The sequence below is a fragment of the Aulonocara stuartgranti genome (genome assembly GCF_965226115.1).
Source record: "Aulonocara stuartgranti genome assembly, chromosome: 5".
Taxonomy (NCBI): Eukaryota; Metazoa; Chordata; class Actinopteri; order Cichliformes; family Cichlidae; genus Aulonocara; species Aulonocara stuartgranti.
The window spans coordinates 40,648,069-40,675,938 of record NC_138943.1 but is presented as its reverse complement, the minus strand read 5'-3'; the positions used below and the strand labels follow the sequence as shown (position 1 = coordinate 40,675,938).

The 27,870-nt window shown below is 42.7% G+C and overlaps 1 pseudogene across 1 annotated transcript; it reads left to right on the top strand.

Moving 5' to 3' along the window:
* The first annotated feature begins 79 nt into the window (after positions 1 to 79).
* LOC309706281 (rab3 GTPase-activating protein catalytic subunit-like) lies at positions 80 to 27,391 on the top strand (annotated as a pseudogene). The gene is made up of 15 exons (XR_014280880.1): positions 80 to 97; positions 148 to 253; positions 1,006 to 1,079; positions 1,918 to 2,019; positions 2,197 to 2,369; positions 7,310 to 7,364; positions 7,665 to 7,993; positions 9,190 to 9,220; positions 9,523 to 9,750; positions 10,495 to 10,585; positions 13,351 to 13,454; positions 14,284 to 14,399; positions 14,691 to 14,793; positions 22,810 to 26,534; positions 27,116 to 27,391. The product of XR_014280880.1 is annotated as a rab3 GTPase-activating protein catalytic subunit-like (transcript).
* The last annotated feature ends 479 nt before the right edge of the window (positions 27,392 to 27,870 follow it).

The following is a 27,870-nucleotide window of genomic DNA, read 5'->3' as shown; positions in this document are numbered from 1 at the left end:
TATGGGATCAGAACGATGCCACCTTGAAATGAAACCGAAAAAAATATTGAAACTGAAAAAAATATTGAAACTGAAATAAATGTACAGCGCGGCTGCGGTCACGGACAAACTTGCATGTGTCTGTTCGGGAATGGCAGATGCTGAGAGGTCCAGCGTTTACATTACCGGCTATTTCAAAGTGACAGCCTGAGGTGTTCTTCAGTAAATTGGACTACCAGACAGGAGGACCTGAGGCCCCACCGTATTCTTTTCGGTAAGTTAAATGTGTGTGTAAGCTAATCCGTAACTTAGGTCCTTAGGTGAGCACTCGGCTGTCGGGGAAACTTGTTTTGTAAAGTTCGTTTAGCTAACCCGTGCAGGTGAATGAATTTACCCTGACTAAAGAAATCAAGAGAAACGCACCGGGCTGCTCAGTGACTAACCACGGTTACTGTACTTTTATTATGAGTATTATACTGTAAGAGCAACAGGCTGGACTCTGCTTCTGCTCCTGTGCAGAGCTGATTATTAATAAGAAGCTCGGTATACAGACAAGGATAACACAGTACCCAGGCTAGAAAGACAACTCCAGTTTGAGGCGCATGTCCTCCTGACATTTGGTGTTTGTGTTAACGATCCAATGGAAAAGCTTTGATGGGAGTGAGCTGTTCACTTGCACTATAGCACACAAAACGCTGCGCTGAGCACTGAGTGTTGCATCCGTGTACACACTGCATTGCTTCATATTTCACTCGTAAAGTAGGAAATGGGTGGAGCAGTTTATTAAAAGGGTAAACGTACATGGGTTTGATTGTAAGGCCCAAACAGAGCTGGCACAGGTCTAACAAGCATGAAGGGACAAACTGAGTGTGACATAAGGAAATGCTTACATGTGTAATTATCTTGATTACTGGTGAAGGACTACGTCACATGTAATCAAACATGACTCATTACTTATAAAAACCCTTTAACTAAAAGTGTATCAGAAACTCTCCTCTACTGTTTACTCTGTTTATCACCCAACAGTGACCTCGACCCTCTTCAAGCTCCTCACTGGTCAGTTCGAGTCAGGACGGCTGAAAATCCTCAGTGTTTACTGGGTAAGTTAAACTGATCAGTGGGACACTCAGGAACGGAGACCATGATGCTTTGGGGCTGACCACAGAGGTTTTACTAGTCAGTACAGATTTCAAACACACCGCTACATACTACATTAAGGTCAGTGCATTAAGTGCACTGACCTTAATGTTGTATTTTTCTGGTTGCTAATACACTTGGATCCATTACAAACATACACATTGTTGTGTGATGTGTGAAGACTTTTTATGGCTTTGTTTTTTGTCCGAACAGCACAGAGGAAACTATTTCTAAGCCAAGAGGCTAAAATTCATGCACCAAATGATACGCAGCAGATAAGATGGATGTAATCAAGCTACCGATAGAAAGAACATAATCAAGGACAAATAAAGTGTCTTTTTTTCCTCATTGTTCTCTGTGTGGGCCTCCTACTTCCTCCGTGTGGTAGTTTGACTCGTACTGATGTGGCTCCTCTGCTTCTTTTCACAAACAGTTTTTCCTTCCTGGTCACTGTTGAGCCCGTCACACTCAGCAGCTCGAGCTCGAGCTAAGACAGCCTTGAATCTTAAAACTACAGCCGTAATTGCATTTATGTCTTAGAGTGCTGGCCACAGATATTGATCCCATCTGACAGCAGCTCAGTAAAGCACAAGAGCGTCATCTTAAACAGGATATCAGGCAGCGTTCTTATTTTTATTGTCTACTTCTGGTCACATCCTGCTTTTGCCACTGAGCGATCAGCATCCTGTGTTTTATCATGAAGTGATGACTACGTGAGCTCCACTTGTTTAATTCTTCTAACATCTATAAAACAACAGAGTTTCTAAATGACAGACTTATTTATTTGTGTTTGTGTCTCAGTATCTGTTTCCAGATGCTGCTGTGGAGAAGTCTGACTTTAAGAATAACACTCAGCTGTCCAACTCCAGTGGGACATCGGAGCAAGAGAAAACCTCTGATTATGTATGTTTGCCTCTTCACCACTCGCACACTCAAGGTTACACTCAGGTCAGGTCCAATATAAGTTTCAGAGTGAAGACAGGCACAGTGCTGTCAGTACTTTGTCAGGATTTTTATTAGAATGTATTAAATTTGGTGTCCTGCTGTTTGATTTCATGCTGGTCTTTTCCCTCGTTGTAGAACCTTTTCCACCAGCTGAAGTCAGCCCCCAGTGACAGTCTGACCTACCGTCTGGCTCTGTGTGTGTGTCTGGTCAACTATTACTACGGTGGGCTGCGGGCTGTTGGACACCTCTGGCAGGAGTTTGTCCTTGAGTTGCGTTACCGGTGGGAAAATAACCATCTTATTTGTGGGTGGGTACCTCACAGGCTCGTGCTGCTTTGATTTTAAAGATGTCACACATATTAACATTTTCATTTTATAGCAGGTAAAATAAGTATTGAACACGTCAGCAGTTCTCTAAGCAAATATATTTCTAAAGGTGCTTTGATGTGAAATTATCACCAGATGTCGGTAACACAGGGACATTAAACACACAGACATTTATTTATTACTTTATACAAATGTTGGTGATGACAGTTCATGGCAGCTTCTGTATGGAGAAACCAGTCCCATCATTGCTCATGACTTTGACCCACTCACCACACAAACAGTCTATAAATCCCGAATGCTCCGTGGATCCTTCCCACAGATTCAGCTCAGGTGATTGGCTGGGCCGTTCCAGCAGCTTTACTTGATTCCTCTGAAACCAACAGTTTCCATTGGCTGTGTTTGTGATCATGGTCTTGCTGAAACATCCATCCTTGTTTCATCTTCATCATCCTGGTAGATGGCAGCAGATTTTAATCAACAATGTCTCCATTCATCCTTCCTGGAGTTAGATTTAATGGCTCAGTCCCTTTTGCAGCTTGTTATAAAGTTTTTATGCATAACTTTTCTAAGCAATCACACATTTTTTTGGGAACATCAAAATCATCATGCTCCCACCTCCAGACTTCAGTGTTGCTGTGGTGTTTTTGGGATGCAGCCACCCAAACACGGTGTGTTTACAGCATTCAGAGAGTTTTGCTCTTAACAAAGGCAGTCGCACTTTTCTCCTCTCCCTTAGCTTCCCTGCTTAGCCTCTTGTGTCCTTGTTTACTCTCGTGTTTTTTGTATTACTTTTCCCTGGAACACTCTCTCACAGTCTGTTCTCTAAAACCTAAAAGAGGAATTATGGATTTGATCAACTGGTCCCTGAATGCAATTGACACCCCTTTCTCAACGAGAAGTCTGGGCTCGGGTGAGCCTGAGTGCTGAAGATATCTACCTATTCAGAACCATGATAACAGGGTTATTGCTGATTGAGGCTGGCTTGGCCCTGACTTATCGAAGAATTAAGAAAGCGGAACCGGCTGTTCAAACCCCCACAAGGCTGCCCGCTGGGATTCAAACGATGGGAAGAGGCGTGAGTTTCTCAAAATGAGCTCATTGAGTGCAGCATGGATAAGATCTTGGAGAAGCTTACGGCTGCTGTGAATACTCAGAATAAGACTTCTGAGTGCAAACTCGATCACATCTTGGAGAAGCTCACTGCGGTCGTTGTTAACTTGTTATTTTCTGTTATACTGCGAGAGTACTGTTGCCCGCGAAGGGTTGTTGTTGGTGTGGAGAAAAATGGCGTAACAAATAAAGCGCTTGGAGTGAGACTACGACGTCGTGTCTTTGAGTTCTCAGAATCGGCTCTCTGAGCACAAGAATGACAACATCACGGAGCGCAAGTTTGATAACATCATGGAGAAGCTCACGGCTCTCCAACGGGAGATTGAGAGACCAGTGTCGGAGTGTTAGAACAGCTTTGAAATTCATATGAGCTGTTCGCACTAAAGTAAAAACCTCCATCACTTATGCGGATACCCCTTCAGCCCCAGCCGTGGGCTCAAGGCTGGAGCCGAACAACAACTCCCTGATAACGACTGTGTTTAGACTGTTCTTCCCACTCCATGCAAGGCCACCTGGGTTGGCTGGAAGACTGTTTACTTAGCCTGGCAGGGAGGAGGACACTGTCTCAGCTGAACTCTGGACACGCACACGCTTACACAGACATATATACACATGCAGATGTACACTCCTCCCCCCTCCAAACGCCTTCGACGCTTATTCCCCTCCGATGCTGACGGTGGATCAAGGAGACCAGCGCACGCAGGCCTGGATGTACTGTCTACACTGGCTGTCTCTCACCCTTTACCCATCCCTGTTGCTTGTCATGTGTTTCTTTCGTGTATTAAGAGTTTTTTCATGTGCAGAGGTGTTTTTTTTCTGTTCTCAAACTGATCTCCCTGTTGGAGCTCAGTCTGGGGGGAGTTATTTTTTTCTCCTTATCTTTCCTCATGTGGTGCATTTTCCATTGTTATGCCTCTCTGACCTGTCTTCCCCATGTGATGTTTGTGTCATGTATGTATGGTCAGAAGGGTAAGATGGCGCTGGCAAAGGTCGGCAGCCTTAACCCAATTTCCATTGGGGTCAGCCTTCAGGATCAATAAAGTTTTATTGAATTGAATTAAGTGACCAAACTATAAAGTTAAAGCGTATTGTTGTACCTATGCATTACACTGGAGCAGAGCTTACATACATTCTTACCTGCTTACACTCATCATTCATTCGTCAAACTGAATAAAATAGCAATAAAATAGGGTGGCTGCAGCTCAGGCGGTAGAGCGGGTCGTCTACTGATCGGAAGGTTGGTGGTTCAATTCCTGGCTTCCCCCAGGCTGCATGCCAAATATCCTTGGGCAAGATACTAACCCCAAATTGCTCTCCGATGCGTTCATCGGAGTGTGCGCGTGTGTGTGTGTGAGAGAGAGAGAATGTTACTTAGAAAGCACCTAGAAAAATGTGCTTGTGTGAATGGGTGAATGCACAAGTTGTGTAAAGCGCTTTGAGTGCTCAGAAGAGTAGAAAAGCGCTATATAAGAACCAGTCCATTTACCATTTAACCAGAGGAGTATTGCACTGGTTGGATGGCAGCAGCCATGGAGGGAGGGTGTAATTGTCCCGTGTTATGCTGGTGTTTTGTATTAGATGTAAGCTTACATTTGGCAGCATTAGTGAACATTATACTGAATGTTACACAGGACTGTCTCAGGTAGGAGGGAGGCTCACTCGGTCCGTTCACTGAGCTTAGTGTTCAGTGATCGATGGTCCAGGGGAAAAGCTGTTTTCTTAGCCTGGCTGTCCTGTTTCTTGAACAGGTGCTGTCCAGGATGAGATGAGATTTGATTGGCTCTCCTGAGACAGCGAGTGCTGACCATGTCCTCCAGGGAAGGAAAGGGACAGGCACTATTCTTCTGTGCTGTCTTAATGACCCACTGAGCAGTTAGCATACCAAGCTGTTAGCAGTAGGTGGGGACACACTATGGTGCTGTGGTAAAAAAGCCACCAAGACTTTCTTCTCCAGATGGTTCCTCCTCCTCCTCAGCATCCTGAGGTGGAGTCTTTGACTTTGGACCATGAGAGGTCCTCAGCTACGTGAGTCCCCAGGAACGAGGACACTCGCTGAACACAGTCTGCTTGATGTGGAGAGGAACGTGTTTCCCTCTGCTGAGGTCACATCTCCTTAGTTTTGATGGCGCTGAGCAGACGCTTGTGTTCATTGCAGCAGCCTGTCAGGTTTTTAACCTCCTGCCTGTTCGCCGTCTTCTCCGCTGATGATTGTCGCATCATCAGCAAATGTAACGATGGTGTTAGAGGGGCAGGTAGGTGTGAACTCATGAGTGTACAGGAGAGCAGGCAAAGACGCCTGTGGATACTTTATGAATGCAGATGATAATATTCTGCCAGCGTTTCACAGACTTGTTCAGCAAACTTTAAACACACTTCACGCTTCTCTTTTTTTCTGTGGCTCTTGCGCACATATTGTTTTCTTTGAAACAGTCGTACCTGCTGATTCCAGGCCTTTCTGTGGCTCTTCATAACTGGGCCTTGACTCTTCTGATAATTCTTTTCACTGGTCTGTGTGAAATCTTGTGGGAAGCACCTGGTCGTGGCCCATTTATGGTGAAATAATATTCTTTCCACTTTACCAAAAGTGCGCTGGAACCTTCAGTAGTTCTACTGTGACCACTGCCACCAGCATGTTTTGCAAAAGTCTTGAGAGAGCTCGTTGTTTTTACCCGTCATGAGACGTTTCTTGTGTGAAACCTGAATAATGAGACCATCAGTTGGGACTGAACCAGCTGATATTTGATTTGATATTAATTGGCGAGGTCTGTGACGAGTTACATGACTCTTTGGTGGCAGGACTCCTGGGCTGGAGGTGCGAGTCCCACTGAGTCTGTGGATGTTGTTGGACTGTCCTGGTTTCCCACCTCGGGATAAGCAGACTACAGTAGCGGTTTCCCTTTCTAAGAAGTGGGACTAGGGGCTGAGCTTGAACTTGGGAATGATACTCCAAAGCCTCCCTGGAAGTCTGTGACTGGGTCAGTTCGTTAGTTGAACCTGAGGTTGAGGATATATTTTCAGCCCTGGAGCTCCTCTGTCAGATGGTGACGGCATACAAAGTATCTGGTACCACTGTCCTCTGTGTGCTGCTGCTGTTGGTCCATCAGCTGTGGAGAGAGTGAAGAATAACTGATAATGAAAAGTTGTTGTTCTCGTTGAACTCTGTTATTGCTGCTTTATTCGTGGCCAACACTCAGCAGATATTGGCACCAGCCGATTTCAGTCGGGATCTCAAAGGACTTCGTGGAAGAGCAGAACCTATTTGCAGACATTTGTGGGACCTCGTTAGACTGTTGACTTGGACACAGACAGAAGACAGAAACACATTTTGAGACCAGAGGAGATGGATCTGTCAGAGTGGGGGCCCCCAGGCTGTGGAGTGCTTTGCCTCCATCATTATGTTGCTTTGATTGCATTTATTTTTATAAACAGCAGCTTGAGACTCATTTATTTAGCCTGGCTTTGAACTAGATTTGTGCTGTTTCATATTATTGTGAAGCACTCTGTGGTTCTTATCCTGTGCCATATAAATAAAGTCAAATGCTGGATGTCTGTACTTTGTCCAGCTGAGCCGACACTTTAGAATCGGGCTTTGGTCTTGTTGTCAGTCATGTTGGATCTCCGTCCGTCTCTAATAACAGACAAATGACCAAAATGTAAAAATCCAAGTACATAATACCAGGCACAAAAGCCCCTGCAGTGTTTGTGCCGTGCTCTAACTAAAACTTTGCTTGAAATTGTTTAAGCAGTATTTGTTTCTCTGTTAACACACTGGTGTTCACTCATATCCATCTCTGTGCTTCCTAATCTGCAGGCTGGCAGGTGGAGCTCCTGATCTTCGCTGTTGTCTTTTGCATCAGAAGTTCCAGGTAGCCACACAGTGCACAAAGTGCAAGGACTAATCGAACGATTTAAAAGACAAAAAACAACATCATGCACATTTGTAGACTTGCAACTTTAATTCCAGTGGTTTATCAAAAGTGTTGTGTTAACTTTGATAATTGGAACGATGTTTAGGTGATAAAGAGAAAAATGAATTCTGAGAGCTGATGCTCAGTGTGATACAGCATCTTCAAACTCCCAAACACCTGTTTATGTCGTGTTGTCTGTTGAACACAAGTAGCAGTGTTATGTTTCCATGTGTGAAAAGAGTTTTTGTTCCTGGACAGATGCTGAATTGTTGTATCGAAAGGAAGAAGGCCAGAGATGAATCTCACAAGGTACCCGAGGGGAAAGAAAAGGAACACAGGGTCTCAGGTGCCTGCCAGAAGAGCCGCCAAGGACCAGAGTGTGCAACCAGTGCTTCCAGTTCAACAAGAGAGATGTCTCAAGGAAAATCCTGGGACTCGTGGAGTGACAGCGAGGAGGAATTCTTCGAGTGCCTGAGTGACCAGGGCGAGACTGAGGCGACACAAGCTGAGGGCAGAGCTGAGGGCAGGCTGCACCCCCACAACAACATGACTCTGCTCAACTCTGCAGAGCCTCTCTATGTTCACAGGTCAGAGTCACTGCCTCACTGTGCAAACACATCATATGCTGTTATTTATTCCAAATACAGCATGTTGAAAATAATAGTCGGGGTCACACGGGGTGGAGCCTATCCCATACCATAGGGCGAGAGGCGGGGTTCACCCTGGACAGGTCGCCAGTTGCAGGGCGAACACAGAGAGACAGACAAACATTTAACCCAGGGGTGGGCAACTCCAGGCCTCGAGGGCCGGCGTCCTGCAGATCTCACCCTGTGTCAACACACCTGAATCAGATGGTTAGTTCAGCCTCTGGAGAACTTCCACGATAAGGATAAGCTTTATTTGTTGGTTGCCTGCAACTGAGATGACCTAATCGACCATACATACCATGTACAAACTTAACATTGGGGATACAGGTCAGACTAACTAGCAACAAAGGATAGCCCTAACCCAAGACACTTTGAGGAGGTCATTTAGCCATTTAAATCAGCTGTGTTGGATCAAGGACGCATCTAAAACCTGCAGGACACCGGCCCTCGAGGCCTGGAGTTGGACACCTCTGATTTATGCTCTCATTCACACCTGTGGGCAGTTTAGAGTCAGAGTTAACCCAACCCCACTCGCTCCATGTTCAAAGACGTGCAGTTAATAATTAGAACTAAAAGAAAGCGGTTGTAACAGTACAGAGGCGACCTTTGTGTGACAAAACCATGAAAGCAGATCTCATATAAGTGGTTCACAGAAATGTCATTAACCTCAGCTGAAGCTGACTGAGTCTGATATCTGTGCATCATGTTTCATTTTCAGGAACCGTCTTCTCTGTGCAGTTAATGAATGGGATATTAATGAATTAATAAAAAATGTCATGTAGGCTTTTACAAGTAAACTAGTGTGGAATAAGAGGACTGTTGATCAGCCTACGCTGTGGAAAGCTGTGACTCTGTCACTGACACGTGTGGCATGATGGATGCAGTCATGCTGGGAGAAGCTACGTGAGTGCAGAAACCTCTGATCACCAGACGATCACGTGGTCGTCAGTTTTCAAACAGCTCATTGCAGTTTTATAAATCATCTTCAGAGGTTATTTGAACCTTGTCTTTGCAGAGACCTGCAGACCTGAGGCAGTAATGCAGTGATAATGACCAGCACACAGTGTAAGTCATGCTGCAGCTGCCCTGAATCTACAGTGTTGGTTATTCCCACCATGTCTCTGTTTCTGATCCAGTGTGGACGAGCTCTTTATTCAGTCTGAACTGGTTTTAATACTAAAATACAATTGATTTGTTATTCATAGATTTTCAGATTTACTCTTACACAAAAAAGTAAAACATTTTTGTTGCCAGATCACACATATTTACTTCCAGTCCTGAACAGAAGGAAATCGTTTTGATGCCTAAATGACATTTTATGTTCAGTGACAGCCTGGTGTGCTTGGGTCCATGAATGCAGTGGTGTCGTGAGTGGGCCCTGCTCGAGTCGTCAGTGCCAGTATGAGGTGTCAGTGAATATATTTACACATTACTTCATTTAAAGTACGAGTTTGTGTCTCTGTCCACAGGCAGCCAACCCCGGCTGTGTCCTGGAGGATTTTGTGCGCTGGTATTCACCTCGGGATTACGTAGAAGAGGAAGTGGTTGATGAGAAGGTCAACACAATGGTGATGGGGACACTCAGTCCCAGGATGAAGATCCCAGGCAACACGTGGGTGGAGGCTTGGGAGACTGCCAGGGTCACACCTGCACGACGCCAAAAAAGACTTTTTGATGACACCAAGGAGGCCGAGAAGGTCTGAAGCAGGTCGTTCGTTTTGCCACATGCGTGTTTTAAGCCAAACGTGTTTACTAAGTGGATCACAAAGTGTTTTCATGAATGTTTCTGCTGATTTTCAGGATCCGCTTGTGCCATGGGACCGTTTTGGCTCATGTATGTTGAAGAAGTCAGTTTAACACAGATCTGTGCTCACAGACATGTTGAAGCATTTTCACATGTTGATGAAAAAGGATCTGATGCTGTCACACACGATGTTTAACTGACACACAGCAGCTCTCTGTGGTGTGATGGTGTTAAATGAAGAACAACTTTAAACCAGCTTCTATTAATGATCCGGTCGGCTTTATGGGAAAGGGACAAACAGTAACTGGGGTTAGTTGTTTCCTCACCCAAAGAGGGTCCTGGATTTGGACCCGGGCAGGTCCCTGCCAAGCGTTTGCATGTTCTTCCTGCACATATGAAAGCAGAGCTCGGAGCTCCAGTTTGCACCGTCACTGAAAATGTTGCCTGTCTTTTAAAGACATTGTTTATCCAAAAAGAGAAAGTTAAAAATAATGCTCACTGATAGTCTTATGACAGATTTAAAGATCTGGGTATGACTGGTCCCTCTGTGAATAACCATCATAGAGAAAGGTCACCGTTTATCTGGAGTCTTCTTCAGAGGCAGCCTGTTGGCTGTGCAAAAATATTCTGTTGATCTGAAAGAGCAAAAGGAAAACAGAAGCCAGGCAAACTAAACTTTTTGGGGGTTTGTCTTTAGGTTCTGCACTACATGGCGATGCAGAAACCTGCAGACCTGGCCCGTCACCTCCTGCCCTGTATACTTCATGCAACTATTCTGAAGGAAGAAGGTAAGTCCTCACCGTTTGGTTGAAAAACACGTTTATATGAAATAAAATCAGGGAAAATAACTCTAAGCCCACAGCAGGTAAATTACAGTAAGACCGAAATACAAAAAACTAAAGATATTAAAATAAGTACTAAGAAAATGAAATGCAACCCGAGATGTTAATGGAGAAAAAAAAAACAGAAGCTGCATGAATAAAAAAGTAGAAATCTTGGACGCTGCCAGCATAATGCACAGCCTTTTGACGGGGCTCGCACACAAACACAAAGCAGAGGATGAAGCATCACCAAATATGTTTCCAAGCCAAAGAAGATAAGATGAAGCATACCTGCGCAGCGGTGGGTGATGAGGAGAGGCCGCAGCGTGTCTGTCTTAAAGTGCAAGTTTGTGACAGTTTAAAGCTTAACAAGCTAAGACGCCAAACATCCAGAGCACAAAGACAAGTCAGAGGGCTTTTTCAGACACACACTTCTAAACCGTCGTGCTCAACAGTGTCTCTGCTAAAACTGCGTCTGTGCTCTGCTCCTGTAAAGTTGCCTATCGAGTGCTTAATGATAAGGTGCATGGTAGCTGCTTTCCTCTGCAGGTGGACAAAGGAATGACTTCTCTGCAGACAGGCTCCTGGCAGAGCCACTGCAGAGGAACTCTTTACAATCACTGACTGTGAAACGTGAGGACTGTGTGGGGATGTGCAGACGGGGGCGCGACGGCTGGGAAACGAGGAGGGCTGCAAGTGGATGCACTGTATGATACACGCTGGCGTCTACACAGCTCAGTCCTGAGCTGAGTGATGTAATGACTGATTGCATCGACACAGTCATTACATCAAAATACAACCCCTTTTTTTCGGCACTGAAGCGAAACAGGCTCCGCCCACACAGCCGTTCTGTATCACAGCTGTGATGCAAAAAGATTTGGGCACCACTGGTATAGAGTGAATGGAACCCAGAACCTGGAAGTGTCCAGTGATGTGAGGGTAAAGGACGTCTCACTGTGTACTTTGGTGCACAGATGAGTTGTGGTCGGTTCAGTGAATGCAGCCCATGAGCTGCAGAAAAAGCCCAAATCCTGAGCCCCCCAAGATTTGGGCTCAAGATGTGTTCTGCACTGCAGGCCCTTGGACTCCATCAGGGTTTGGGCCAGTTTTGAGCTCTTATAAGTATCAGAGATGGACACGTGATGTTTTCAGGGCTGCGTAGGCATGATGGGTAGAACATGACCCTGGTGTTAAAATGCAGGTAAATGTGATTTAGTTTGTTTACTCTAACTAGCTACCCAACCCTCACTGTGAAAGGAGCCTGGAAAGTTTCCCCAACATGAATTTCTTTCAGTCAAGTTTTCTCCAGTAATGATCAGAAATCAGATAAAACCCACTCTTTATTTTATTCTACACACAATAAATTGATAATTATTCCAGGATACAGAAAAGTCTAGATTTCGTCTTCAGACTGTCACATCTGGAGCAGGGCATAATTTGAATTGGTTTTTAGAAGAAGCTAAAGATCTTTCAGTCGTGTTGCTGTTGTTCCCTGACACCTGCAGTGCAACCATTAATTTAGCTAATGAGAGTTCACGTATAATTATAACAGGTCTTAGTTTCTGGATCGTCTCTAAGTTGACGGTATACTGCTAAGACCAGTTCTGAGTCTAGAGACAGCCAATGAGAGACACTAGTAAGGACATCACTGAGGAGAGTTTTCTAGTACTTTGGAGAAACCTCAATCAGCTAACGTCCTGCTGTGATACTCAGACCTTTTCTCTAATTAAACCAGAAAGCTAGTTTTCATTTATTCTGTAATATCCCAGAATGTTTCAGCAGGTCAGAAATGCTTTGGTGCATATCCAGGTTGTATGCAAATTAATTCTGATTAAGTCTGGACTACAAAATACAAAACATAGCAACAATAATGTCCTCGTTTCACTTCTTTAAAAAATGTATTTTGATCTTATGACACTTACTAAAAGCTTTACTTCCAGAGGTTGACAGAGACGCTCCGTGCTGATAACACGTGAATGTGTGAAGGTTTGTATCATATCTATCTAATAGACTCCAGTTTGTGCATGTAAATGGAGAGTCCTCTTCACACACTGAGGTTAATTATGGAGTTCCACAGGGTTCAGTGCTAGGACCAATTCTGTTTACATTATACATGCTTCCCTTAGGCAGCATCATTAGAAGACATAGCATACATTTACACTGCTATGCTGATGACACCCAGCTCTATCTGTCCATGAAGCCAGATAACACACACCAATGAGTTAAACTGCAGTAATGTCTTAAAGACATAAAGACCTGGATGGCCGCTAACTTTCTGCTTCTTAATTCAGATCAAACTGAGGTTATTGTACTCGGTTATTGTAGATGGCCCCGCCCCTCCCTGAGCCTGGCTCTGCTGAAGGCTTCTTCCTGTTTAAAGGGAGTTTTTCCTTGTGCCAAAGCACATGTGGGTATATTCCTGGACAAAAGGCTTAGTTTCTATTTGCAGATGTGTTCTGTGATCCTCTGAAATAGCTGGATTAATTAACTCCAATAATAATCCATCAAGACTTTGTGGATATGTTTTAATCTCTGTAAAGATTATTATAAAATGTTGTGAAGGTTTTGTTTATTTCAAAAGGATCTGTATTAGTAAGATAATAGTTTGCAGGTTTACTCAATTTTAGGCTTTTTCTCATGTTAACAGTAATTGAGGTTACAAACGTGGCAGGTCTTTCTTTTAATCACAGCTTTCTGTCACTCTGGAAACACTGTCATTTCTTCTCTTTCAGAGTCTGCTGAAGATATTCCATCAGTGCAAAAAACCATTCAGCAAGCTACAGTTCAAGCGAGCAAGCTCCTGCAGTCCCCCAACCAGGACTACAAGAAGTTAGAGGTCAGTGAAAACTCGACCGGACTTTCCACAAATAATTCAGTTTAAAAGAAAGTATCATTAGATTCACCCAAAAAAGTTTTGTTTTTAAATACATTATTGATTGATTGTTAACTGTGTTTTTGTTGTAGTTGAGTATGTGCTGTACATGAGGTGTACGTAGACTGGACAGTGTGCACCATGGCTGAGAACTTGGCTGATAATTATTATGGCCATTGATGGTTGAACCATGAAAACAGGGGTGTGGTGCAGTGGGATTGTAGTGGGAGCTGGAGTAACAAACTCCAGTGCTTCCTCAGTGATGGCTAACTTTTTTCTAAACCTAGGTAATTCCTTCGGCTGTTCCCACCTGGGCTCAAAGCTTTTATACTCTGCTGATATCGGATGTGTTTATCAGTGATCGAAAACAGAGACTGAGATTGTTATTATTGAGTTTGATCACACGTTAGGTGCATTAAACATATGCTTTAATACTGTCCTAAAGTCTGAGAACAATCATCACTTCTTCACATATAAAAATGTTCTTCTCACTAGCACTCAGTATCCATACAGCCCCTTTTCTTTGAATAACACTGTACAGCTGCACAGCTAAACCCCACCATGTTAGTTCGGCTTGACTGGACAGTCTTGTTGTGTAAAAGCATTCTTGGCTTTCTCAAAGTACATTTAAGTATGCCATGTATCCACTGTGACTCCAAACACGCCTTTTACACCCCGAGACTCAGCCTATAACGTTCCACGTAGGAAAAACCACGTATGTGTATAAATGTGACAGTCTTGGGGTCTCATGCTGTCAGGATTGAGCAGACAGTTGTTCTTGTCCTGTGTGCAGGATTTCATTAACCAGCTGCTGAGCATGGAGACAGTCATCACTCAAGCTCGCTCGCTCAAGGCCAAGTTCTCCGTTCCTGAGGACGACAGCGGAGAGGCTGCTGATGAACTGAAGAAGTGAGTCGCAGAGTTTGAGCTGCGCTCACTGACAGCTTTGTTTGTGCTGTTGGTAACATGTAACCGTCTTCACCGTCACTATAGATAGTTAGTCAGTAACAGGTTGTCACGATGAATCTGTTTCACAAAGACGGCGTCTGAAGGATCACAGTCAGTTCACACGTTTCTTTCTCGCTCATGTTGGTGGTCTTATTTTATAGTTTTGGTGTCTTCAGGTTTTACATGTTCTTATTTAAGTGTTTTGTTTTGTGGGAATATTGTAACATTTTCCACATTGTGTGTTGTCTCTAGGTTTGTGAGCTCCCTGCTGGAGGAACCAGAGGTGGTAGTGACAGGAGCAGGCCAGGGCCTGGCTGGCAGTATAATCCACGGACTCTTCATCAGTGCTCAGAGGGTAACTCTCACTCTGCCTCCGTGTCCTTCCCACGTCTTGCTGTCAGTTTCATGTATACAGTCATGTATTTGTCATCTATAGAGACATCTTTAGAGGTACACACACACACCAGTCAACCACTTATTCAATATCAGCATCAAGAATAGGTCGGTGTCCCGGTCCTAGAACAAGACATGAAGTCAGCGCTGTTTTATTTTGTTGTGGGCAGTCTGAGGCACACCTGTGCACTACTCATGATGTCAGATCAGCATCCTGATGTGGCACACCTGTGAGGTGGGATGGATTATCTCAATATAGCAGATGTGCCCACTACCACACATTTGGACTGATTTGTGACCACTGTTTGGGAGGGATGGTTATATTGTGTATCTGGAATGAATTTTAGGTCTCTACGTCCATCCCATGGGGAATGGGAGCAGTAACAAAGGTGTTGCGTTTATATTTTTGTTGAGTGTATATACTTCATGTAGATGAAACTGGAAGGACGTGGTCAGCACTGATGTAAAGACGCAGTGTTGTCTGTCAGTGTCAGGAGAGTCTGCTCTATTGTAACGTTGTTTCTTCCTGAAACACACAATTGCTGCTGCTGTGCTGTGAAGCACGTTCAGAGCTATAAGAACCAGTCTGTTTAACTATCAATGAAAAATGAAGAATTATCAGTTTGACTGTGTGACAATTCTGCAGGAACAAAGTTGTGCAGCTCTCTCCACAGTGGAGCAGATCTCCTTCCTGTCTTTGACGCTTCTTTTTCTCTTTCTGCAGTAACAACTATTAATGTGCATTTGTATATGTTTACAGTGTTAGCAGAAACAAAGCTTTGGTGGCCGTGACTCCAGAGATGGAGCCGAGTATCTAATCGAATCATCGGTTTGTTCTTTAAGCCTTAAAAGTGTCCATGTGCTCCACACTGGATCCCAGATTGACTCTGATGCATCAACTGGAACATGAATCCAAAATCCTGCTCCTCACATACAAGGTCTTAAATAATCAGGCCCCATCTTATCTTAATGACCTTGTAGTACCATATCACCCTATTAGAGCACTTCGCTCTCGCTCTGCAGGCCTACTTGTTGTTCCTAGAGTATTTAAAAGTACAATGGGAGGCAGAGCCTTCAGTTTTCAGGCCCCTCTTCTGTGGAACCAGCTTCCAGTTTGGATTCAGGTGACAGACAAAACTTTCCTCTTTGATAAAGCACATAGTTAGGGTTGGATCAGCAACCTTAATTAGTCTGCAATAGACCCTGTGCACGAGAAAATGCTAACTTCCTGTTTTAAGATCGGATGCAGGGTTGTACATTTCCGGTAGCTTTACTTTGCGGTCAATTGCTGCTGCAAAGATGGACTCCAAAATCATGTCCAAAATATGAAAACAGAAAGATGGCGTTAAGTTACAAAGAGCAGAAGGTGGGAACACTCACCACTGCTGTGTCATAAAAAAAATCAAATGATCAGTTTTGAGGTTTGAAGCGTGCAGATCGATTGGTGGTTTACATCACTCAACACAAGCAGAACTGCATTACAGAATCAGAAGCACATCTCTGTATTGATTGATTGATTGGTAATTTATTTCAACATGTGAACAATATACAAGTACATTTAGAAAAGAAATAAGAGAGAAAAAAATACTATACAAATTACATACAAAAAAAACCATTCTGATTAATTTACATGTATAGTGACAGTTCTTATGATTTAAACAGGCAGATGTTCAGCATTCAAACTACAGGTGAACAATAGTCAAAGGTTTCCCTGCTAGTCAAGTACACACCTACACAGCATGTCAACAAACCGTGGTAAGGGTCTCTATGCATGAGTATTTACGAAGGGTATGTTGTGACGTACCTTCAAAATTACCGCGGTCCCTCGCTATAACGCGGCCTCGCTGTTTCGTATTGGCTGCAGACTATTGTTGATCTCCTCCGTGCCGTCTCTCCTGTACAGTACAGAATCGCTGATTCATTGATTCATTAATGATTCATTGATGTTGAATTATCTCTCAGCTGCTCTGTTCTCATGTGCTGGACCTGAAAACACGGTTTGATCTTTGGTTTCTGTAATACTGGACTTATTTGTCTACGAAGGTTTGAACTTTGAGAGCTTAAACAAGAGAGAAACGTGTGAAAATGTTCATGTCTGTCTGAGTGTATAAAGTGTGTAGTGAGGGGTTTTACCTTAAAACATCTATAATAATTGTAAAAAATAAAGTTGGCTACTTCAGATTTCACCAATCGCATTTTATTTTTAGAACGTAACTCCCGCGATAAACGAGGGAGCGCTGTATACAAATACTGAGAAGTATAAAATTTGAATCCTGTCTCTCTCTGAGGCGCGGGGGGAAAAAATATCGACAAGTCGATCAACATCATCTACAGATACATTCGACATCTCGAGAAATGTAAATCGCCACTGGATTCGTCCATTTGGTTGAAAAACCCGACCGTGAACAAGGAGCGAATATCACACCGGAAACTAAGCGCTATGCCCTGGAAGTAGCATATGCTAAGGCTCACAGGTCTAAGTTATAGGTCTAAGTTCCCCATAATGCACTGGGTGTTTCTTCTTCACTCAACATGTGTTAGTAGACCTCTCTGCATTCAGTCCGTCTGCCCCTCATCTATCGATGGATGTTAGAGGCTTTGGTTCCCACTGTCGCTCACAGACGGTCACCTAATGTTTCCTGTGTAACTGCAGGGTCTTTGCCTTATAACATAGAAGCAGCTTGAGGTAACTGTTGTTGTGATGCTGTGTGTGTGTAATAAAGCTCCCTTACTGACAGTGGGTCACCACAGCTTGTAGCTCCATGTATTTGATGTGGCACGTTTGCCCTCGCTGACACAACCTTAAAGGGATTTGTGTGTATGAATAAAGTTTATTGTTCATACAGTTCATTGCCGTATGTCTGTGAAAGGCTGAATGAGGGTTGTAGCTCCCTCAGCAGCTGTGGAGCGATGGAGATGTGGTTGGTTAGACACGCTGCTTTAGTTTACACTACAAACCACACTCACCTGTTTACACTCCTTTTGTGTTACAACCACCTTGTTACACTCAAACACCAGATGATGCATCTGAGCCAACTAAGGATTCACTGAGACTGAAGAAGCTCGAGATCATAAGAATTTGAGGCTCAGCTGATACAGTATCATAGGAGAATCCAACCATTGTATGTCAAGAGACTATAGGCAGTGAAAGCTCCATCTGGAGGAGGAACGACGTGGTTCAGAGCGTTGCCTCCTGCAGCTGGTGACATGTTCAGATTTCAGCTCTGTCGGTTAGAAAGTCTGTTTTTGTTTTTCATCTGTGTGTTGCTCTTTCATCCTTTTCTTCTTCCTGTTTCTTGCATCAGGCTGGCTGACTTCACCACTGATGAGGTAACCATGAGCAGTAAGCCTCGTGTCGCTCACAGTTACATTTAACATAGTGCGATAAACACACTCAGTCATTATAAGGTACATCCTCTCTAAAGGTTCACATAACAGACAAACAGGATAATAAAAATAATCTGGTTCTTTGCAGCGTCCTGAGATGAACAACACACGACATTATTACACGTCTCAGTATTTGTTACACTGAACACAAATATAAACACAACACTTTTGTTTCCATGAGCTGAACCGGATCCTGACTGGTTTTGCGACATGTGTGTCATTGTGCTACACATGTACGGCATATTTCAGAGTGGCCTTTTATTGTGGGCAGTCTCAGACACACCTGTGCAATATTCATGCTGTCTAATCAGCACCTTGACATGCCACACCTGTGAGGTGGGATGGATTATCTCAGCTAATGAGAAGTTCTCACTAACACACATTTAGACAGATTTGTGAACAGTGTTTGCGAGCAATGTTCCCTGTAATGTTTCATGTGTCTGAGCGAACACACAAACTCCCTGCGCGTCCCTTGGACCACTGTGAGTAACAGCAGACGTGTGCACTGTGGTCACGCCAGCATCCAAGTTACATGTTTATTAAAATAATCAAATTACAGCATTTACATTTATGTTAGACTACTTTTAATTAACTGCTTTAGCCCACTTACAATGAAAATTAAAACAATCTTCTTCATGACCTGTGCAGCATGTTAACACTAATGGAAGTAAGAATAACTTGAACTTCAATTTTGAAAACACAACTTTCTTTAAATAAAGCTCTGACTTGTATTATGAGTCTGTGGTCTGAGAGAGAGTCTGTAACTCTGTCTGCAAAATACAGTAAATAATGACCAATGTTGGGCAATTAATTATATAGTTACTTCTTCAAAAAAGTAACTGAGTTTTGCAAACAGAGTTTTTTGCAGCTGTTTACCTAAAAATGCAGCCAAGGTGTTTTTTAAATAAACATTTCAAACTATTTACAGAACAATCAGCTGTTCTGCATCAAATCTGATGCCACACAAATTATTTGTGCCGCTCCAAAAAATAATTTCTGTCCACTATGAGATGAAGGAGAACAACAGCCTGATACCTGCAGGCCTGACAACAGGAGATGTATCACTGCTGTAACACCTGTAACACTCAGCAGTCGCCTCATTGTTCTGACACCCACAACAAAACTATTGACTACACTACACACTAACTACACAAGATTTGTGCTAAACTTGGCAATCGCATCTCAAACACCGCCGTCACTCCTAAAACTTCCCCCTTCCTAAACAACTAAATGTCATGTTGCCATATCATTTTTTGATTGGTCGACATGGTGCATTTTTCCACCAATAGGAAAGGCTGGTGGGGGTTTGTTTTGGTGTTGTTTTGGCTCACAGGCTTTCGAGCGTTTTCCTTATAAAACGGCGTTTTTACCGTTTCTTCCCGCAGTAAATATAAACAACGACAGTATTCAGGAAGAAAAACAAACATTGCAGATATTTTTATCATAACTCTGGTTTTACGCGGCCGATCAACACAATTTAAAAACTGGTATAAAGTCCACACTTTGTCCGTCAGTTGTTCCGTCTGTCCTGCTCACGTCTCCAATGGTTGTACACGCCACATCAGCCGCTTTGCTAAAACACCGGTGTCGCACATAAGGACGCTGTCATAGCCTGTCAGCCACGTTGATCAGCTGCGTATATACGAATGTGAATCGTGTGATTGGCTGGACTACGGGATAAGGTGGCCTCGTTCTGATCCCATACGGGAGCAGCCAGTCACTGACTAACACTGCAGAACAGAATTGTTAAAGTTTTCATTTTAATTTCAATTCAGGTGATTTTTTTTTTTTTGTGCGCAACGCAGATTTTCTGTGCAGAGCCCGTGCCAGCAGTGCACAATTGTGCCAGCAGCGCGCAATTGTGCACGCGCGCAGCTTAGAGGGAACATTGCTTGCGAGTGTCGGGTCTTTTGTGTTTGTAGAAAATGTTTCATATCTTTGAGTTCAGCTCATGGAAAACAGGAGCAAAAACAAAAGTGTTGCGTTTATATTTTTGTTCAGTGTAAATGATAAAACATCAGGTTTGACCCAGAATACAGTTTGATCCACATGATGGCGCTGTGAAAAGTGCGCGCTGTACTGGTGGCACCAGTGTTCCCAGCCCACAGACCAGTGCTGCCACTAATCGAGTTTCATTAGCAGCATCTAAATGCTGTTTAAAGGTGGACTTCATCTGTCACACAGGAGCAGTTTGGCTTCGCTTTGCTTAAATAATGACCTGGTGTATTTCTGTATACACACCTGCTAAGGATCAGGTGACTTTTATAATAAAAGGTTAATACGTAAAACCTTAAAAATAAAAAGGGCTGTTTTTAGCAGTATTTAGGCTGCAGTCTGTGTATTATGTCCATGATATTCTACATTACAGTACAAACAGTAATTATATAAAGAACAGATGGATCAGGATCCTGTCTGTTCTTTACTATGATCTCAGCTGATAATGAGGCTTGAAAGAGACATGTTTGAACTTTTGCATTGATCAGACAAATAAGCCTGCATGTTTGCATGAGCTTTACCTTTAACTGTAAAACATGAAGCCTTTATTATTAAAAAAACAAAACCCTTTTGGTGTCATACAGGTAAGAAAGCAGTGAAGCGTTTTTCTCTCTAACAGATGTTTCATCTGTTTTCTCTGCCGTTGCTCTGATGGGACCTGCAGGGTGTTTTTGGTGACGTGGAGGTTTGCACGTTTCACTTGCTGCCTGTGGTTCATGTTCTAGTCCCACTGTGAAGCACATAGACGTGTCCTGACTTCCTGTCTGTCCCACACTCTGTTGTCTCTGTTTGTTGCTGCCAACAGTACAAGTCATCTTTGCAGATTTTACTGAATTAACAAAAACATGTTTACTGAAAGACTTATTCAGTAAACATTAGGGCTGGGCCATATTATACCGTTCACGGTAATACTGGTATAATGTTAGGCAATGATAGGAAAATGAAATATCGCGATAGAATATGAGTAAAACGCGCATGCGCAGTGCCTTTGTTTTCATACGCACATGGCCGATTGTTGAGTGAAACAGATGAACCAGAATTGGTTTGTAAAAATGGTGCAACTTCAGTGATGTGGAACTGGTTTGGTGTTTGTCCGTCAGATACACAACAAAGCACATTTTTTTTGCAGAACATGCAAGCGGCCGTCGTTACTGTCGTATTTGTCGGACTAAGATGCTCTTAAATCTGGGAGTAATCTGGGTCCTAAACTCCATATGGTTCAGGTCAAACAAACACTGCAGCATCACTGAGCGTTAAAAACTGTCTAAATTCTTTCATCTTTAATAAAACGATCAGCATTGCTGCTTTACCAGGTGTAACTATGAAGTTTAACTTCCAGGCATCCATGAAAACAAAAGTTATTACATTTAACGGAGTTAGAAGTTAGCAGGAAGCTAGCGGAAGTTAGCTCGCTAGTTTCGCTAGTTACCTAAGCATGATATAGCATGTTCTGACTGAGAGATTTCTGAAAAAATTCAAACGTACAGCTCTGCTACCACTTCCAACATAAATGAAGACAGGAAACTAAACAGCAGTGACGTTTGTAGGGTTACTGAAGTTGGGCTAGCTGGTGTATATAATGATGTGCTACGTGATCGCTAGCGACACAGCTATGTTAGCATAACATAAACAGTGAAGCTGGAGGACGAACACTAACACTTTTCCACTTATAAAAGTTAACGTGAAGGTTCCTGATGGTTAGAGACAAATACAATCGCATGGCAGGATGCTGTAAACGGACCAAACTTCAGTCAGGAGAACAACTGAGATAATCCATCCACAATACGAGGTTAGTCATTAATATACTGCAACAACATGGGAATAGAGCAGCTGCCAGAGAATTCAACATTAATGAATCAATGGTACAGAAGTGGAGGAAGAATGAGTTTAATAAAGTTTGATTTATCTGACTGCTTTGTTTCGCTTAATGTGCGTTATAATCCCGTGCACCGAAAACTACGTACTGCACACTGCAGTTTAATGTTGCAAAGCAGCTCTTTTTAACTTCAGTGGATATTATACATGGTTATGCTCAGGATATGTCAGCCCATTTCTACTGGAAATGCCTTTTGGTTAAACTTTCAGCAAGGAATTTGCATTTGCACTGTTACATTTTTATAAAGCTTTAATGTACATAAAAACCAGCTTCTTGTTTAAGTGAAAATAAATGGAAGGTTGTCTTTTTGCGCTAGTAATGTTGTGGAGTTGTATTTTGTCTCGCATCAATTATATCGTCAGTTATATCGTTATCGCAAATTTTCAAATATATATCGTGATAAATATTTTTGGCCATATCGCCCTGCTCTAGTAAACATGTTTGTTACACTGAGACTGAAAAAGAGATCCCTGTTTACGCTCATAGAAAACGAGCCTCTGTTTTACTTTATTGAAATCATTTCTAATCACAGACAGGATCAGCAGCGTGCAGCTGCAGTGAGGTGTTAGTAGAGGAGCTGTGTTTGTGAGCTGTAGTCTGGATCAGGTCTCTGTGGGAGACTCGGTTACAGTACTTCTGAATATCCACGTGTCCACCTCACACAGCACATTTCTTCAGAATCAGTTGCTGTTTGCTAACATTTGACCTTTGCCCTTTTAGGCTGCCCTTCTGGCGCCCGTCGATAAGGACTTGGGATCTGACAAGAAGCAAACTGGGGGAAGCAGCAGAGTACCAGACTTCCCTCCTCCAGCAGGCCGGGAGATCTTGTGTGCCGCGACCAGCAGCGTACTCCAAGGCGCTGCCTCAGCGGCTCTTCTGTGTCCTGATGAGGGAGGAGTTTAGGTTGACCGGAGCCTTTTCCACAGACACGTCCTTCTTTTAAGTCCTGTGAACAATTCACACCTGGGATAAAGATAAGTGAAGGACACAGGATGGAGACTTTCACATGTATGAACGTGGCCATGGAGTAAGATCATAGAAATACATTTCTTCATTTGTTTGCTTTATTTGTAAGAATGGTGCAATATTTCAGCATCTACGGCTCGCCCAAGCTTAAAAGCAGGAAGCAGTATATTACTGGCATTGATTAAGAAGCATTTATGGCTTTGTCTGGAAATATGTGAAACTACATCCTTCTCTGTATTCATAAATCTGCAGCTTCCTGCAGCTGTGATAAAACAGTTTCACACTAAAACCTTCATTTTACCTTCAAAGCTTCTCTTGATGCCTTTTTAAGGAAATGAAATTTGTCGTTAGGATGGAGTTCCCCATCCTGCACTCACCACACGCTAACACAACCTTCTCAACTCAGATATTTAGTAGATTATATTTCAGTTGCAGGGATTGGTCCTGATGGTAAACATGAGAGCCGGTGAGGACTTCATGGGTCGTTTCAGCTGAGCTCCATCCTCCAGCATGTCCTGCTGCTGGATTAACACACAGCTGTTTGTTTGCATCCAACCAGAACCAGACCGTGCAGATCTTATTCCTGTTCATAAGCTGATTGTTCAAACATGAAGCTCTTTGACGTTGTATAAAAACTGAAACGACACTTTACAGCTGACTGTGATGTTTTAAATGGAGCTGGTTCCTCGAGGCGCGTCCGACAGCATGAGGGGAAAATTGGTTTTGTAATATTTTCTTTGTTTTGTTAAGGGTGTATCCATCCCATGATACAGACACATACAGTTTAAACGAAGCACTGAAACTTGCACATATTTATTATAGATGCACTGAAGCTAATCGAGATATTTGCTGTCAATCTGTGGCTGCGATTAAACACTTTACTGGAAACTTTATTAACTAGTAACTTCATCAGTCATGACAGAAGCTAATATTTCTGTGCTAACATCGTTTAAACAGTAACAGCTTTCCTCCAATATAAGCTAACATTTACACCGTAACTTTAAGCTAGCACCATAAAGACGGTAAAACACGTAATAACATCTACAAATGCATCTTAAAGCTGTTATATTAGCACTCGGTGTATTACTAAGATAACCACATTAACATTACTGACACTCGCTGACTTTTAATAGTCATTCTATAAATGCTGTCCGTTTAAATGGTCTTACCTGTACCCACTGCATATCCACCGGGTTCCAGCCAGAGTGGATTCTGGAGTCTTCCACGCTCCTGTTAGTGATCCTCCATCTGGATGGATGAGAACAACCTTCTGAACAATCTAGCAGGAGATGGCCCATATCTATGGGACTGATTTGTGCTAATAACGCCCATTGTATGGACTGATAACAGCCGAAGCGGGTGAATAAAGTCACCCAGTAGCTAGCTGTGCCATTACCCAGCATACATCACTCCCTCCGTAAATGCAATAAACGATACAAAAGTATCGTTCTACCTGTTTTTCAGGTAGTTGTTTACATTATATAATTTATTGTGTTCAGTATACGTCACTACAATGTGATTTGGAAAATGTCTAAATATACCGACAGCAGGCACTTCCGCGGCAATCTCTTCAATCGGAGGACCCTTCACGTCAATTCCCGACGCGAGAGGGGTACCCTGCGCGTCCATAAGTGCAGCAGAGGGAGCCTGACCATGCGTCACACGTTTGACGAGTTGGGAGTGAGAACGTGTTGTATTATCGGATCGTCCATCTCTAGTAAATAGTGCACATTCATACAGTGCAGACCAGCAGCGGCACTGCTCACATATTTTGTGCTCTAAGAAGAAACCAAACCCAGCGAGTGATGTCACAGTGATTGTGTCCATCTTTCATATACAGTCTGTGGATATATCATGGTTTTAATGCCTCTGACAGCTTGTCATGAAATACAATGTGATTAACGTGGTTTTGTTTTAGAGGACTGAGGGACCTCCAGGGTCAAGAGGGTTGCTTTTGATTTTTGTAAAGACTCACACGGTGTGCTCGGGTGCTTGAAAATCTTTTCATCTTCACCAAAGCCCTCTGTTGGTTTGAGCTCAGTCTAAATGTGTTTGTGGTTTTCTGTTTGAACCCTGAAAGAAAAATTCAACTTCCTATTGCCGAGCTAATTTGCTTCATAATGACTCTGCCGGGTCATTATGAAGAAAATTTCATCAGGATCTCAACAGTGGAAACAGGATCAAACAATCAAATGTGTCTGTGCAAACGAGCTGAAACCACACAAAAGGATCCCAGACCGGCCCCGTCTCTCAAAGCGATCAACACGAAAGCTTGTGAAGTTTCATTTGAGGTCACGCAGGTTACATTTTCTTTGAAACTACTGACTATGTGTCAAATTCAGAACTATTGCTGCAATGTGACCCAAATAATACTTTTTATTCTGTATTCAATGAGATTACAGTCGTATCGCTGGGAGATCTGGCTGTTATAATAAGGGAAAAGTTAATGGAGTTATCAGTCGTCGCTGTACTTGAAAGGAGAGATGGCCCAGCCAGATTTATTGTAATAAAATGCGTGGACAGCAACATGAGCCCACAGTTTTATGTCTCTATTGTTTTATAGTTTGGAAAATGATTTGCCAAAGATGAGTGCTTCCAGTTTTCTGCAGACTGCACGACCTGACTGTGGAAGTCTGTTTCTGCCACCCAAATATGAAGTCGATGATAGTTTTGTGTTATTTTCTTCACAAGTTGGAGTCAATAAGTGGAGATAATAACCTGTTAAGTTTTGAATCATGATGAGGATCTCTGTCAGTGCCTGCATAAAAATCTCAACTGTAGCTCAACACAACCAAGTGCAGTACAATGAAAACACTGACCCCGGGTTTAACGAGGACCAGAAGGATCCGGAACAGAGTCAACGACTAACTAAATCTGACGGGTACTTCAATACAAAAACACACGCAGAGTTCATTTTTCATGTGCTGCAGCCTCACAAACAGCTGATATCATGGAGATATAAAGTCAGAGCAACTATACGTTACTCTTACTGCGCATTTTTAATTTCTTTTATTATCCCTTTATCATCCAACCAGAGTCAGAGAGGAGTCGACCCCACCCACCACAGGGCGAGAGGCGGGGTACACCCAGGACAGGTCACCACTGAAGTACCATCAAATCAAATGAAACATCCCTACACAGCAAATTCAAAAGTGTTAAATTTTTTGGTGTTAATAGTCTCCTTGCAAAAGTAGAGTTAATTTTACTCTAAGCAGAGTCACATTCTTTTAATGTAACTCTGAGGTGTAAAATGATAGTAGTTAAAATCGAGTGTTAAAAATGATTGTTTCTCTGTCAAATCTGGAGGTGTTACAATGGAAACATTAACTCTTGACCTCTTAACTCTGAACTCCTACAGGGGCTATGACACCAACAGAGTAAATTCACAGACTCCGCCCCCAGCACGGCTCCAATCGAAGCTGAAGTGAAGCCGTTTCAGAACATTTTGCTCTACATATTTGAGTTGTTTGCCATGCTTGGTAAGTCATTTTTTCAAAGATTGTTTCAATTATTATTATGAGCTTTTACTTCTGTGGCTCTTTGGAGTTGAGACAAAGCTGTGTGAAAGGCATTAGCCATGTTGCTCGGTGATAGCATAATATTCTGTTTTAGCTAGCTGAAAGGTATTGTCTGCGGGCAAATACCACAGCCTTGAAAAAAGCTTGCATGTGAATTTCCAGTCAAACCTTTGGTCAAATACACCTAAAACAATGTCTAGAATGTGAAATGTTGGTATAATGGTGCTACTTGAAGCCTGAAAACGATCGCCCATAAAAAAAAAAACGAGCAAATGGCAGTAGCAGGCGTCCTGACTGGATTCTACGTTAGCATAGATCCCTCCAGAGTTTTGTGTACACGGTTTAGGTAAAAATGAAAAAGGTTGAGGTTTTACATTTAGTTCAGTATTACCTGTTGCCTGTGTCTTTGTCTTTTGGGAAAATACTTTACACAAGTAATGGCTCAAAGAGGATTCCTTTTTTTTTTACTGTGCTGCAATTGTTTACTGGATTATTTGTGCCATTAATTAGTGTCAACTAATTTTTATTCAATCTCCGTACAGGATATGCTTGTGAAGATGGAATATGGGGGAGAGCAGAAGTGCGTTGAAGTTCCACAAAGTGATGAATGAAGGACATGCATATTGTATTGAAGAAATAAGTGATGAGATGCTGTTATTTGCATTTACCATGTCAGACCTTTTGATAAACAAAATTCTAATGAAAGTGAGAACATGTATACTGTTACATCTTTCAGAAAATGTTTTGAAATTGTGGTGCACAGTTCAGAATAAATGTTTTTCAAAAACCATTGCGTCTTTTTAGTAAATGTTTATTTCCAAAGGAAATTTCTATAAGTTCAGAACAGTAAAATTACCGCTTTTTAGATGAATTAGAAGATAACTCTTACGTAGTTAAACTAAAATACTCTTTGAGAGTTAATATATAAACTCTTAACACCAAGTGTTAAATTATCAACTCCAGACAGATTTGGTGTTTAACACTAAATCAGAGTTAACGTACCAACTCTCCAAAAGGAGTTAAATTAACACTCTCTGGTGTGGACCCATATAGACACTTTAATAGTGTTGAAATCAAATCCGACAGTGTTAATTTGGACATGCTGGATTTGCTGTGTACAATAACTCTGCAGTGCTGTTTGAAGGACTTTTACGTTGCTCCATTGCTGCACTTCAAACTTGTCCTCAGAGCAAACATCAAATTCTCTTTCAGACTCTGAGGCTCTGGAATTCTCCTGCATATTCGCAGAATAAGACGGCGGCACAGAAGCCAATCAAAGTGCTGCTGTGCATGTGGT